Here is a 16507-nt window from a genome sequence, read left to right on the forward strand (position 1 = left end):
CCTGGTGGCTGCACTTCCCATCTAGCTCCCTGCCTTCAGAAAAGGACAGCCCTGAGCTTTGGAACCCTGCACCTGCAAAGTAAGACCCAAAAGAGGTTCCGGGCTCCTGGCTTTGGATTGGCTCAGCTCCAACTGCTGTGGCCACTTGGGGAGTCAATCATCGGTCGGAAGATCTTCCTCTCTGTATATCTGACTTTCCAATAAAAATAAATAAATAAACAAATAAATCTTAAAAGAGTTTTAAATACATTTAATCTTTGTTTATATATAGAATTACCTGTTCTTCATAAATCTTATACTTTTTATATGATTTTATTCAAATTCTGTTCCACACACAAGTGCCACAAATCTTTTTCCTTTTTTTATATTATTATTTTATGACATAGTTCCATAAACTCTAGGGTATCCCTGTCTCCCTCCTGAAATCCCATTGCCCCACTGGTTTCCCCCATATTATTACAATAGTATAGGTCTTCTAAAAACAGTTATAAGTCAATCATTGCTGGCATGGATGAAGACAGAGTCCAACACCCTATTGTGAAGATATAGTTAACAGTTTCACTGGGAGTCCATCTTTCATCTGGAAGTACAGATGTATATTGCATTGTAACCTCACATCTAGATATGATAGTCTCCATTGCACAGTTACTATATATCCCCTGAAATGAAAAGCCACAATACAAAATCAACAACAGGAAGAAAAAAAGGAAATTTACAAAGCCATGAAGTTAAATAACATGCTATCCAATGAGCAACGTGTCACTGAAGAAATGAAAAAGAAAATCAAGAACTTTCTTGAAGAAAATGATGCTACTGTATGATCTAGCAGTCACTGAATAACTTAATATGAGGAAAAAAAACGTTTTGAAGAAATGAAAATAAAAGCAAAAATATCAAAATCCATGAGATATAGTTTCCACTAATCTTAGCTGGTGAGATCTGTCTCTTGCAGGCAACAGATAGACTGGTTTTGGTTCTTGATCCAGTCTACTAATCTATGTTTGATTGATGGGTTTAACCCACTTACATTCAGGATTAATAAGAGCAGGTGGTAATTTGGTCTTGTCATTTAAGCAATGATTTAGTCTTCTGTTGTTATTTTACTGGGATGTTCTTCACATTTGCCTTTGGTTTTGGCAGATGTTACTCCTTTTCTTTGTCAAGAGCATATCTTTAAGTATTATACGTAGGGTCTGGAAGAGGTATATTCTTTGAGGTTTTCTTTGCTGTGGAAGAATTTTATTTTATTTTCAAACCAAAGAAAAGCTTATCTGGGTATGCTGTCCTGGGTCGACATTTTTCCTCTTGGAATCTGGAATATGTTGTTGTATTCTCTTCTGGCCTGTAGTTTCCTGTGAGAGGTCAGCTGTTTGTCTGATTGCCATCCCCCTACATGTCAATTCGTTTTTTTCTCGTGAACATTTAAGGATCTTTCCTTATGTTTGACTGAAGAGAGCTTAATTATCATGTGTTGTGTTGAAGATTGCTTTTGGTCAGTTTGTTGGGAGTTCTGTGCCCCTCCTGGATATTGTTCCCCAATTCTTTCTCCATATTAGGGAAGTTTTCAAATTCAAGGGGTCTAGTGCAAAGGTTCAGTGTCTAAGTCCTCGCCTTCGAAGCACTGAGATCCCATGTAGGGGCCTGTTAGTGTCCCGGTTGTTTCACCTCCCACCCAGTTCCTTGCTTGCGGCCTGGAAAAGCACTGGAGGATGGTCTAGGGGCTTGGACTCTGCACCTCCAAGGGAGATCCGTTGGGAGTTTCTGGCTCCTGGTTTCAGATCAGTCCAGCTTTGGCCACTTCAGTCACTTGGGGAGTGAATCAGCATGAGATAGAGTTATCTGTACTCCCCTATTTATAGCAGCTTAATTCAAACTAGCTAAGATATGAAATCAACCCAGCTGTCTATCAACAGGTAACTGGATCAAGAAAATGCTGTATTTACACACCATAGAATACTTCTCAGCCACAAAAGGAATGAAATCCTATCTTTTGCAATAAAATGGTGTAATTGGAAACCATTATGCTTAGTAAAATAAGCTAGTGCCTGTTTATACTGTCAAGGAACAGTGTTTTTTGCTTGCTATTTTTTTTTAAAGATTTATTTATTTATTGGAAAGTCACATATACAGAGAGGAGGAGAAACAGAGAGGAAGGTCTTCCATCTGATGATTCACTCCCCAAGTGAGTGCAACAGCACGGGTGTAGGGTCCCAAAGCTTTGGGCCATCCTCGACTGCTTTTCCAAGCCACAAGCAGGGAGCTAGATGGGAAGTGGAGATGCCGGGATTAGAACCGGTGCCCATATGGGATCCCGGCGTGTTCAAAGCGAGGACTTTAGCTTCTAGGCTACGCCGCCGGGCCCTGCTTGCTATTTGTTAAAACCGTTACCTAAAGGAATGTAAAGTCTGTGATTATAAAGTGAACTCAAAGTATGTCATTGTAAAAATTAAAAAAAAAAAAGAGGAATGAAAAAGGGTGGATGGGAACATGAGCAGGAGGGAGAGTAGGGTAAAGTCTCACTACCCTCTGAAACTTGCATTGTGAAATACATACAATTTGTCATAAAAATAAACTTTTTTTTAAAAAAAACAAATGATAGTCACTTACTGTTTATCAGGAACTGTGGTAGACTCTGGGCATACAAAGATAAGTAAGACACGATTCCTTCTTTCAAGGAGCTCATAGTCTGATAAGGAAATAACCCTGTAAAAATAAAATACAGCTTAACGTAACAGTTATCAAAAGAGAAGCAAAAGGTAAAATGGTACAGCTGGGGCACACAAAACAGACAACCCAACCCAAAGAAATAAGGAAGGATTCGTCTAGAGAACCTGTGAGAGACTTGCAACGAAGGACATTATACATTATCTACTAGGGTATTAGACAACTTAGACAACGGAGCGTAAGGACAATGTAAGGTGACAAGGTTTAAGCAAACAGTGAAGGCTCTAATGGAACAGCTTATCTGGTATTTTAAACCATGCATGGTACTTTAATGTTTATCCTCAATAATGAGCACTGCTGTTTGACCACATTAAGACAAACATAGTGATCATGCAAAGGAAGAAACTTAGGGTTTGTACAAGGTCTTTAACTAAACGTTGACATGATGGCTGAGTGTTACAAAGAACACAGAATCTCTAAAATTACAATTGGTTTCCTGGAACCCATAAGGGGACTGAGTCCCTGGTTCGGAGCTTCTGCCCAATACAGTTCCTACAGGCATCTGGAGAGTGAAATGGCAGACATACACACACCATTTCCCAGCTGAAGATGTAAGTATGAAGACACCACTGCAAGGGCAGGCAGAAGAGGAGCAAATGTGGGGGGTTCAAGCAGCACTTTAAGAGGCCCAACTCCTAAGCCAGACTGTTTGGGTTACATTTCTAGTTTTGCATTCAAGAGCTATGCAATCTGGTTAACTTCTCCATGGCTCATTTTCTGTATTAACAGAATAGGAAACACAAAATTACTTATACCACGTTGTATGATGGATTAAATAAGGCAATGTAGAGTAAGTAAGGTAATAAACATAAAATGCTTATTAGCATTGTAAGTATATGGCACAAAATAGAGGAGGTTAGAAACAAAATTTAGACATGTTGGTTCAGAGAACAGCTGTAGGCTGTTGTTCGCTCTATGGCGCGTATGCAGATAGAAGAGCTCAGGACGCAGCCTAGTACATTTGGAGTCACAGTTTGTACAACCGACATGAAGCCTGGGGAAGATAAGGGGCTGTCTCACAGAGGACGCAAGGTGGAATAAATGCTGACAGGAATGAGAGGAGCTGCTGATCAGCTTCTGCTGACCAGTACTAATGCTGTGCTTATCACAACCCTACAGAGACAACAATCTGCAGGCTGCTAACACTTCTTTTCCAATTGTCCTTGCTCTCCAGAATATGAGAAAGGAACTGCAAGTTCAAATCAAATTCACAAATGTAGAGAGTGTGGCCAAAGGAAAAAACAAAGTCTGAGATTCAACAAACTTTAAAGCAAATTGATTGCACAGCCAGATAAAGTCATAACTTATGCTCAGAGGATATGGTCAGTTATATCTAAGTTCATATGCCCAGTCCAACATTTAAAAAGTGCCAGAGGGCTGTGTAACACATCATTATTAGTCACCAGAAATCAACAGAAGAGACCTGAATGCAAATAAGCTACACAACTAGTGATCTGAAGTTGTCTATCAAAATATCATTTAGAAGGTATGTCTTAATTGTCTACTGACTCCACGATACCATTCCTAAGTCAAAAGCAGCTTTTGAAAAGTAGTCCTCTGATTAGACTAGGTCTAATTTATTTTGCATACTATGCATAGTATTAAGGCTTTAAAAAGCCAGATAAACACTGACACATCTGGTTGGATCAATCAGTCACTATATTTACTGAGTGCATAGACTATAAAGCAGATAGGGCAGGAATACAAAATATGGTAGGAGAAAAAGTCTTAGTTTTGATACTATGTCTAGTTTTAAAGATCATGCACAGTAAACAACCAGTAACAACAAACAACAGTAGGTGCCAGCTGCTAAAAGAAAGTTAGATCAATGATTGTGAACGTCTCAAAATGCTGGACAGCTTGAATCTAGCAACACTAATCATCAGCACAACATTAAAACTCAAAAGCTGCTACAAAGATACACTGCTGAACCAAGAAGTCTCTCTCCTCCTAACATATCTTAAGAGTCAGAAACTAAGCCAAAAATCAAATATAAAAAGATGTAAAATGCCAAGCAAGGAATCTACCTCATGTAATATAGCAATGTTATATTTATATAGGGATCACATAGAAGATATTGAATTCAAATATTATAAAAAGATGTAAAGTACAAAACAAGGGATCTGCTTTAAGTAATACAGGAATATTACATCTATATAGAGATCACACAGAAGATATTTTTGTAATGAATATGTAAAATGGGGCAGTTCTCCCTGGAAGGCGATCAAGTCACCCATTTGCCCAGAACATTCAAGCTCCATTTTGCCTGTTGGGCAGCCTCTCAGTTCCGAGTGAACTGGGATACTTGACAATCTATGTAAACAATACAATGGCTCACATAGCTGGATAGCTTTATTGATGCGTCTCAAAAAATTGTTCTAGTGGAGTCTTATTATAACAAAGCATAACTATTATAGTTTTCATGTTTGTGGGACAAATTCAAATAAAAATAAATTTTAGTAATAATTTTTTTCTAAGATTTATTTTTATTTTTACCGGAATCTCAAGAGATATACAGACAGAAGGAGAGAGAGAAGGATCTTCCACCCACTGGTTTACTCCCCAAGTAGCTGCAATGGCTGGAGCTGAGCAGATGCAAAGCCAGGAGCTTCTTCTGGTTTTCCCATGCAGGTGCAGGGCTCAAAAGCTTTGGGCCATCCTTCACTGCATCAAGCATAGCTCACTGGTGCATGTGAAAGCCAGGGCTGGGGCACTGCCTGGCGGGATGAGGCCACAGTCCTGCCAGGGACTATTGGGGCAGGGAGTAAGCAATGTTAGGCTGGGTCATGACACTAACTGGCATGCAAGAGAATCAGGTCTGGGGCAGATTTTGAGGGGAATCTGTGTCAGAATTCCCTGTGGGATTTCAATACCCATTAGTTTGCACAAAAGCTGGGGGTGGTGGCGGTCAATCTAGGCATGACCAAAGAACTAACCAATACTTACGGGAACTGGGGTTCTGAGTAGGCCAGGTTGACCTAGCTGGAGTACCTGCAGGTGCACCCAAGAACTGGGTGTGGAGGCAGGCAGGATTGTAGCATCCACTGGCACCCACAAAGGATGAGGCTGGGATGTGGACTATATTGAGCAGGGCCCTAGCACCTACTGACACCTGACATCCAGGTCTGGGAGTGGGCCATTGGGGAACTTGGGGAACTCTCCTCCTAGGCTGTAATTCCTGCTGGTGAGTACTAGATTTGGGGCTGATGTGGACTAGACCAGACAGGGTTGCTCCACTTCTTGGTATGTGTGTGTGTGGGCTGACTAGGGGGTAGACTGGGCAAGGCATATAACCATGACAGGATGCTGGCCATGTTGGGCTAGGATTCTGTACCTGCCTGTTCACATGAGAGGGAGGGATGGGAACAGACTGGGCAGGACTAGGCTGCCGCACTCTCACCAGCAAGAGTTGGGACTGGGGACAGACCAGGCCAGGCTATGGCATCCAGTGGCAAAAAGCAAGATAGGGGATGAGCCATCATGCCAAGCTTGGAAGAACAACTACCAGCATGCATCAAGATCTGTGGCTGGGAACTGGTCTGGTCAGGGAGCTAACAGGAAACCTGTGCCGGGTTGTGGTTCCCACTGGTGGGTTCAAGAGCCAGAATGGGGACAGAAAACTGGGCTGGACATGGCTGCAGTATCCCTTGGCATGTGTGTGCCTGGGTCAGGGTGTGCCAAACTGGGCTTGGTTCCAGCATGCACTAGAGTTCATAAGAGCTAGAGTGGGTGGTGGAACAGGCTAGGCCAGGTTTTGGCAGCCACTGAACCACATGAGAACCAGGTCTGGGGTGGGTCAGGTGGGTGGTGGGGGCTAGGTTGCAGCAAGCACCAGTAAGAGCCGAAATGGGTGTAGATCAGTTGGGCAAGGCCTCGGAACCTGTTGGGACAGGTGCACCAAGCACCCAAAAGAGTTTGTGTGATCTCTGATTGGGAGGTGATCTGCTAAAGGAGCTTGCGGAACTCCTCTGTCAGGACACAGTCCCTGCGGGTGGTTGCAAAAGCAGACATTGGAAGCAGACCAGACCAGGGCCAGTTAAAAGTACCCACTGGCAAAAGTGAGAGCCAGGATGGGGTGCAGGGCAGGCAAGGTAGGGCTGTAACACCAGCCAGTTCCCATTAAGGTTGGGCTGGGCTAAGCTACAACACCTGCCTATAATGAATTGGAACAGGAGGCAGGTCGGGCTGAGCCAGGCTAAAACACTCAGCAGCTAATGCTGAGATGAGACAGCCCATGCCAGACTGAGCCACAGCACATACAGGAACATGCCAGATCCCAGGGTTGGGGGGGGGGGAGAACCTGGTAGGGGGATCTAGAGTGCTCTCCTATTGGGCCACTGCTCCTGCTGGTGAACATAAAAGCTGAGACTTGGGCTGGACCAAACTCGGCAGGGTTACAATACCCATTGGCTTTAATAGGACTTGGGTTTGGGCGAAAGCCAGGCTGGGCTAAGCAACCATATCCACTGGTGCAAGCATGAGCCAGAGTACGTGCAAGCTAGCCGGGCTTTGCTGCACCATCAGCCGGCATGTGCTGGGAATGGGGGCAAGTCCTGTCAAGCTATGCCAAGTGTGCCACCTCAAGAGTGCAAGATCCAGGGCTGGGAGTGACCCTTGCAGGAAAATAGTGGACACCCCTTTGATGGGCTGCAGGTCCCACTGGGAGCAACCCTCTCTTCTCACTCCTCTACCTCAGATACAGGGAAAAAATAAAAAAGCAATCATCTCATCCACTTTACCTTTCCATATCCGACCCTCCTCACCCACTAACTGTGCATCCACAAGGGTCTATACCTTTCTCAACTACGTAAACAACATAAGAAAATAAATGAATTTTGTAAAAAAGAATAAGCATTTGACATTTAAAAAGTTACAAGTATTCCACTTGGTGAAGATTTACCCCTCTGAACTGTACAATTCCAGTAAATCAAAGAATATTTATACTATCTACTACACACAGCACAAATAAAAATGAAGATCGATGGGTACTTTTATTTTTTAGTGCTTCTTTCTTTCTCTCTCTCTCTCTCTCTCTCTCACACACACACTCACACACACACACACACACACCACACACACGCTGTTTCGCTCTCCAAGTGGCAGCAACAGTCAGAGCTGAGCCGACCCAAAGCCAGAAGCCAGAAGCCTCTTCCGGGTCTCCCACATGGGTGAGGGTCCCAAGGCCTTGGGCCGTCCTCGACTGCTTTCCCAGGCCACAAGCAGGGAGCTGGATGGGAAACAGGGCCGCCGGAATTAGGACTGGTGCCCATATGGGATCCTGGTGCATGCAAAATAAGGACTTTAGCCTCTAGGCTACTGTGCCGGGGCCTGGTTTGTTCTTAAATGTCTGTGTTGGTCAGGGCCTGAGCTGGCAACCAGTAACTCTATCTTGGTCTCCAATGTGAGTTGCAAAGCCCCAACCACCTGAACCTCTACCTGCTGCTTCCTGCAAGGATCTGCACTGGCAAGAAACTGTAACTGAGAGCCAAGCGAGAAATCAACTCCATACAAGACATGAGCCTCTTAACCATGATGCCAAACACCCATCCCCATGGGTACCTTTTAACCTGTCTACAGGTGGAGTGCTTATTATTATTATTATTTTTTAAGATTTATTCATTTATTTGAAAGCAAAATTAAAGATAGAGCAAGGGAGAGAGAGAGAGAGAGAGACAGATTTTCCAGTTGCTGGTTCACTCCCCAACTGGCACAATGGCCAAAGTTAAGCCAATGCAAAGCCAGGAGCTTTTTTCAGGTCTCTCGCCTGAGTGCAGGGGTCCAGGCACTTGGGCTATCCTCCACTCCCAGACACAGCAGCACGGGGCTGGACTGGAAATGGAGCAACCAAAAAAACCCTGGCAAATAGGAGATGCCAGTATGGCCAGCTGGCTGCTTCTCCCACTACACCACAATGCTGGTCCAAGTGTTTATTTCAGTCTGTCTCATCACAGAATCTAATAACCTCATTTTCCTTTCATCCTCCTATCTGTATTTTCAGTCAATTTCCATGTTGCTTTCAGTGCACAATAAGTGAGTATGGCTCTGTCAGGAAGGATCACAGAAATTATTTTATGAGAAAAATGTTTACCTTAAAAATGCACAATTATTAATGTCCAACTTTTTCATTTTTAAATTGACACATAGTAACTGCACATAATAATGGGGTACAGTATTACATTTTAACAGATGAATATAATGTATAATGATCCAAATTTGGGTGACTGCTACAAGCTAATAGAGAAAAACACACATCATGTCTTTGTTTTTGTTTGTTGTTTTTTAATATTTTTTATTGTTTAGTTTATTTTCAAGCTCTACCCCTTCCCGGTCCTGCTCCCAGCTCAAGCCTGCAGGCGAGCGGTGAAGCAGTCGGACCCGCTTCACAGAGCTCCGTGGGTAGTCCACGGCGCTCTGGCAAGCCCAATACCGGCTCTGGACGCACGCATGGTAGCGGCCACGTGCGATCCAGGCATGGGATGCTACTTGTCCCAGGGCCTTCCAGCCACCATGCGGTAGCTGGAAGACTCACATCATGTCTTTGTGTTGGGAACATTCAAAATCTTCAAAAACTGTCTGGAGGTACTAAATTAACTGCTATCAGATACAGCTGCCCTACAGAACACTGAAAGTTATTGTTTCTGTGTAACTGCATCCCTATACTAACCATACTTTCTTCATTCTTCACTCCCTCACACCCTTCCTAGACTTTGGGAAGCAGAATTGATTCTCTATTTCTATAAAATCAACTGATTTGCACCCATGTATGTGTAGTCTTCATGTATTTATGAAGAAACTAGGCATGCATTCCTACCTTTTCTTTCTGTAGCAAATCAAATGCACCTTTCATTTTTAAAGATTTATTTCCTTGAAAGATAGAGTTACAGAGAGAGAAAATAGGACAGATAGAGAGAGAGAGAGATCTTCCATCTACTAGTTCACTCCCCAAATGGCCACCATGATCAGGGCTGGGCCAGCACGAAGCCAGAAGCCTAAAGCTTCATTCAGGTCTCCATTTGGGTATGGCCGTCCAAGCACTTGGGCCATCTCCCACTGCTTCCCCGGGCGCATTAGCAGGGAGCTGGACTGGAAGTGGGGCAGACCTGGACACAAACTAGAACCTACAATGGATGCCAGTCCCTAAAGGTGGTTTAACTCACCACACCACAATGCCAGTCCCTAAAATTATCTCATGTCACCACTTCTCTACTATTTTTTTAACTGAAATAGTCTTGTGTAAATGAAAATATGTGTTTGTTTTCCTGAGCCTGACTTACTTCACTCAGTATAATGTCCTCTACTCCTAATCACATTGTTGCAGAAGAACTGACAGAATTACTGCATCATATGGTAGTTTTACGACACATACCATACTAATTCCATGACGGCTCTTTAAATTTACCATCCCATTGACAGTATACAAGGGTTCCCCTTTATCTACATCCTTGCCAGCAAGCATTATGTTCTCTTTTCTTGAAAAAATGTGCTTGAGAGGCAGAGAGAATGAGAGTGGGAGTGACAGAGTACAAAAGCTCCCATCTGCTGCTTCTACAACCCCAAGGAGCGGCCGACCGAGAGAGCAGGAACCCAACCAACAGCTCAAGCGTCATCTACTGCCACCCAGGGGCCACACTGCCGATGAGCCTCAACAGGAGCCCAAGCTGGGAATCAAACTCACCCACTCTGATACGGCATGTGGACACCGGAACTGGTAAGACAAATGTCTACCCTACCTCTTTTTGATAATAGTCATTCTGACTGGTAAGACACGTTATCGTTATTTCTATTTCCTTAAGGCTTGCAGATGTTGACCCCAAGTTTTCATATACTTCTTGGCCATTTACAAATCTTTTGAGAACCGTCTGTTGAGACTATCTGCCCACCTTTAAATAAATTTTGTTGTAGTTGTTGGATTCCCTATAAATTCTGAAAATGCTCAGGCTCCCTAACAGTCAGGCAAAAACAAATGAAAACAACATCAATGTTCCACCTAACTCCAGTGAGCCTGGCCTACAATCAAAACTCTACTAATACGACCTGCTGGTGTGTCCCACTGTTGGTGGGAGTGTAGACTAGTACAACCACTAGGGAAGTCAGTATGAAGAGTGCTAAGATAACTGAAAATTCATCTGCCGTATGACCCAGCTATCCCAGTTCTAGGAATATATCTAAAGGAAATGAAATCTGCATATCAGAAAGGGATCTTCAGTCCTATAAAAATGTTGCTACATTTGTAATTACTATAAAAATCCTAAGCTATTAAGAATTAGAATACAAGACTGAATATTAATTATAAAGGATATTAATTTTCAAAAAAATGAAAAAAATTTTTATACTTATTTATTTATGTTGGGAAGGTAGATTTACAGAGAGAAAGAGAGACAGACAGAAAGATCTTCCATCTGCTGGTTCACTGCCCAAGTGGCCACAATGGCTGGGGCTGAGCTGATCCAAAGCCAGGAGCTTCTTCCGGGTTTCCCACGCAGGTACAGGGTCCCAAGGCTTTGGACATCCTTGACTGCTTTCCCAGGCCACAATCCGAGAGCTGGATGGGAAGTAGAGCAGCCAGGACACAAAACAGCGCATGCAAGGTAAGAATATTATGTGGGGTCCAAAAATTACATTTTTATTGAAAAAAATATATATAATCTTACTGTATTTATGTGATTTTTACCAGTGAATTTTGCAGAAAATTGAGATCATTCTTTTAAACGTAACATTTTGGCCTGTTTTAGGTCAGTTCTGATGGGAATTTTTTTTAATAAAAATCCACCATACAGAATCCTATCACAGGATTCAGTTTTTAAAGACTGAAAAATATGCATATGAAAAAAGTCAATTAACCTATAGAGGAATCCAAATCAGACTCCCAGCCAACCTCTCAGAGGAAATCCTACAGGCCAGAAGAGAACAAAATGACATATTCCAGATCCTAAAAGGAAAAAAAATATTGTCAGCCCAGAATAACATATCCAGCAAAGCTTTCCTTTGTCTTTGAAAATGAAAGACAATACTTCCAAAGCTAACAAAAACGAAGACTTCACCTCTACCAGTTCTGCCCTACAAATGTTGCTTGAAGATATGTTACAGAGAAACAAAGAAATTGTGGAACATGTACACCATGGAATACTACCCAGCCACTATTTAACAAAAAAATCTACTCAGCCACTATTTAACAAAAATCTGCCATTTGCAACAAAATGGTCTCACTGGTGACCAATATATTCAATGAAACAAGCCAATCCCAAAAGGATAAATATTAGATGTTCTCTCTGATATAAGGCAACATCCATGCAAAATATAAAACAAATAGATATGCAGATAAACATGTATATACATATCTTTTCATAGATGAACTGAACAAGAAGACTAGCTTACTGGGAAGTGAAGGCATGCTGCAGTATGCACCTCTACAGCCAAATAAGAGGACTCCCACTGAAACTGTGAACTATACTTGACAAAAGGATACTAGACTGTCTACCACTTTCTATACCTACTCTGCCTTGATACACTGAACAGCAGAATGCTGGACTTGTGACTGTTATTGAAGGACTATACTATTGTAATAATAATAAGGAGGAAAACAGTGGTGGTAGGGAGTAGTAGGGGGCTAGGGGATTTCTGTGCCTGTGGAACTGTATCACAGGGAAAAGAAAGATACAAAGAAAATACAAGCACAAAAGGGTTAGAGGAGGAGGGCCAGAATCATCTCACCGACTGACTTGTTAAAATGATTGCCCAACTTGTCACCTCCCACCTGCCCTTCTACCGTTGCAACTTCACTTCAAGATGTGCTTCCACAGCCAAATAATGGCCGACTAGCACTAAATCTTCTGTTGGACACCTTTTCACCATCCAACACCTGTTCAAACATGGATGAGGCCTCTACAGTCTTCCTAAGATGCCTGACCTCAGACTTCAGCTTCATCTTTCCGGTATAAGAAATCAATATCTCATGTGGGGAAAAAAGGAGGTGATCAATAAACTAAGGATCAGTGCTGTGGTACATTATGTTCAGCTGCTACTGCCAGTGTCGGCAGCCCCGTATCAGAGCACTGCTTCTAGTTCCAAATGTTCCACTTCCAAACTAGCTCCTTGCTAATGGGCCTGGAAAAGCAGCAGAGGAGGAAGCTCCAGGGTCCTGGTTTCGGTCTGGCCCAGTCCCAGCCATTGCAGACATCTGGGTAATGAGCCAAAGAAGATGAAAGATCCCTTTGTGTGTTCCTCTGTGTGTCACTGACGTTCAACCTTTCAAATACGTAAATCTTTTTACAAAATAGTAATTAAAAAAAAATCCTGTGAATATTGAGCATTTTTCCTTCTAACAACTTTTCTGAGTGAATTCAACATAAACTCTAGGTATTACACTAGGCACACTCTTTGCTCTCAGTGAGTTTATAACTTAGAGGACAAGTAATGGACAAGGGCACAGAGAGCAAATACAGAGGCAACAGGGAGCATCTCAATCTGATTTGGGGAAGCTAAGAGATGAGAATAGCTTAACAGCTGACACGAGTTATGGGGAACAACCATGTAGGAGTTGCAAAAATGGAAAGAAAACAGGTATTAAGAGATCCTGTGGTCAGAACAGTAAAATCAATACAAGTAAGGAACATATATCTAATTCTGTTCAAGGAAATAAAAACATGAAGGTACAAAAAAGTAATACTGTGAACAGTATGACAAAGGCCAAATAGGTGATGTGGTGGGGAAGTGGAGAGAAAGAGAGAGAAAGAAAGGGGGGGGGAGAGAGAGAAAGAGGGGAGAGAGAGAGGGAGGAGGGACACAGAGAGAGGGAGAGATAGAGAGGGAGAAAGAGAGAGGGAGAGAAAGAGAGAGAGGGAGGAAGAGAAAAAGAGGGAGAGAGAGGGAGAGAAAGGGGGGAGAGGGAGAGAGGTGTGTGAAAAGTGAAGGGAGAGGAGGGCAGGGAAGTGTTGACAAGACAGCATGGAAGCACAGAGGCCCGTGGCAAGAGCAATCGTAATGAAATATTAGGAAAAGGGTCACACTCCAACTGGTATTAAAATAGTTCTAGTCATTCCAATCCACTCGCATACACAGAATCCCTCACGCCTGCACAACACAATTCAGCTGGAGAAGTTCCAGAAGAGTTCGTTATCCAAAGCTCACTCTTCATGGATTTCTAATCCATAGTCAATTTTCAAAATGTGGCTGTAGTCACTTCACCCCAGGATGATGCTGCGGGTTTGACAATTTTGTTTTCATGCAGATTTGGGTACCGGAGAGACCACACAGTCATTTCCTCGCTCTTCTACCTAGTTTCTCTTTTCCCTTCAGCTCAGCAGTCACCTCTCCTGAATTCTGAACCAGTGCTATGTACCTGCAGAGAACTGCGACCAAGTTCCCCCCACCTCCTCTATCCCACTGTCAATTTACTGCACTCCTCATCATAATTCTAGCCCCTACTACAGTGTCTCATCCTTTCTAAATATTCAGTACACACGTGTTACTTGAAGATTTACAATTAATCTGCAGAATGGTTATGGTGCCTAAGCTAAAGACAAACAAAAAACCAAACCCATTAAAGCACCTATTAAACTGAAATATAAAGAATACTTCATACAGATAAGACTATAAACCTATTGTCTCTCTCCTACCATATCCTGCTATTTCTGAGCTCCGAGTCCATATAAAACACACCAGGCGTGATTTAATCTCTACAGCCCAGAAGAAATGCTCAATACAAAAACATCTAATACCAACATAGAGGACTGGGAACAGTATAGTGGAATAATGAGTTAGGCAGCATTGGCATCCCTTGTGGGCACTGCTTTGAGTCCGAGCTCTTCCACTTCTGATCCACCACCCACATCTGATCCAGTGTCCCGCCAATGAGCCTGGGCAAACAGTAGAAGATGGCTCAAGTCCTTGCGCCCCTGCACCCACATGGGAAATCCAGAAGAAGCTCCTGGCTTAAGCCTGGCCCAGTCCCAGGGCCAGTCCCATCCCAACTGATGCAGATATTTAAGAAATGAACCAGCAGGGTCCAGCACAGTAGCCTAGTAGTTAAGGTCCTTGCCTTTCACACACTGGGATCCCATATGGGCGTCAGTTATAATCCTGGTGGTCCCACTTCCCATCCGGCTCCTTGCTTGTGGCCTGGGAAAGCAGTTGAGGATGACCCAAAGCCTTGGGAGACCTGCACCCATGTGGGAGACCTGGAAGAAGCTCCTGGCTCCTAGCTTTGGATTGGCTCAGCTCCAACTGTGGTGGTCACTTGGGGAGTGAATCAATGGACAAGGATCTTCCTGTCTCTCCTCTCTATATATCTGCCTTTCTAACAAAAATAAATAAATCCTTTAAAAAAAATTTTTTTAAAGAAATGAACCAGCAGATGGAAGCTCTCTCGCCTAATCCTGCCACTCAAATAAAAAAAAATAATAAAGGACTCAAAAGCTAATTTGATTTATTAATACTCAAACAGGCAACAGTATGCAAACAGAAAAGCTCACTGCGTTTGGGTACTCCCAGCCCTATCTAAATATGAAAAATACGTCATAATATTGCTAATCTCCAGATTACATATCAACTGGCCTCCAAAAAAGGTTGAGGGAAAGATGGTGGGAATTTGGGGCAGTGTTTACATCCATTTGCAATGCCCACATACCATATTAGAGTACATGGTCCACATCCTAGATCCTGCCCTGGCAGTACAGCTTTCTGCTACTGCAGATCTTGGGAGGCAGCAGGTGGTAGCTCAAGCACTTACACCCATGCCGCCCACATGGGAGAACCAGATGGGGCTTCAGGTTACTGGCTCAAGACAAGCCATGCTCCACCGTCACAGCCATTTGAGAAGCGAAGCAGAGGATGGGAACATCTGACTCCCTTCCCTTTATCTCTCCTCCACTTTCCAACAATGAAAAATAAATACGTACTCTTAAGTACTGTGTATTTAGAGCACCATACAAAAATTTCCTACAGGCACAATACTACAAATAGTATTCAGGTACCAAAACCAAGCCATTAAAAGACACTGGCTCCAGAAAAGCTCACTGACTTGTACTTTACAAGGCAGACTAGCGTTCCAGAGATACTTCAAGGTTTCCTAAATGTTTATTTTTGTGCATACACCCTGCTCCCCGCAAATCAAGGCAAATCTCCAAAAGAAATGGTTAAGATGAGGGAAAACAAGAACCTTAAGGACTTTCAGGGTGTATAAGTGAATTACACGTTTTAGGAAGAACCCGATTTCTGACATTGTGATGTTGATATTTATTTTTCTGACTGCATACTACATTCTAAAAGGGCTAGAACAAAGCTTAACCATGGTGTCTACCTCTCCCCAAGATCTGGCCTACCACTAGTACTTGTACCAATCCAAGCTCAAAAACAACCCGCCACACAAATGGCCTTACTTTACCTGATTGGTAAAGGAGCCACCATGCCACATTTATTTTTTTCCCTTCAAAAGTGAGGAAAAAAAACTAAGAAAATTGGCATAGAAAATATTCCTATGAAAGTGATCAGCTTGGAAAATACTCTTTCAGACAACAATTCCACTAAAGACTTAAAATTATCTCACCAAAAATACTGCATATTTCATAAAAACACGAATAGCAAACCATCCATAATGTACCAATGTGTTTTCATTTTTATGCATTATTTCTCTCAAATATGTTTTTCACAAACTTGCAATCTCGGTATCATTTTATCTTCTACTGCGCACTCCCATTAATAGTATAAACTGCAAATTACAAACCTGGTAGAACTGTTGCTTCACACCAGAACAAAACATTAGGTTTACCTGAGTTTGGCAGTATTC

The 16507-nt window shown here is 42.7% G+C and overlaps 1 protein-coding gene across 3 annotated transcripts in view; it reads right to left on the reverse strand.

Annotated features, from left to right (window-relative positions):
• Window positions 1-16507, reverse strand: part of WWP1 (WW domain containing E3 ubiquitin protein ligase 1) — a 101049-nt gene that overhangs the window by 70492 nt on the left and 14050 nt on the right. For 2 of the 3 annotated variants that reach the window (XM_040993631.1, XM_040993621.1), the window contains exon 2: window positions 2608-2703. The gene's annotated coding sequence lies outside the window, so the exon portion shown is untranslated. Of the gene's footprint in view, window positions 1-460; window positions 570-2607; window positions 2704-16507 lie in introns of those variants that run through there. The other variant, XM_040993640.1, reaches the window with a different exon arrangement.

The sequence above is a fragment of the Ochotona curzoniae genome, unplaced genomic scaffold (assembly GCF_017591425.1).
Source record: "Ochotona curzoniae isolate NIBS_2020 unplaced genomic scaffold, NIBS_Ocur_1.0 contig_1071, whole genome shotgun sequence".
NCBI classification, from domain to species: Eukaryota; Metazoa; Chordata; class Mammalia; order Lagomorpha; family Ochotonidae; genus Ochotona; species Ochotona curzoniae.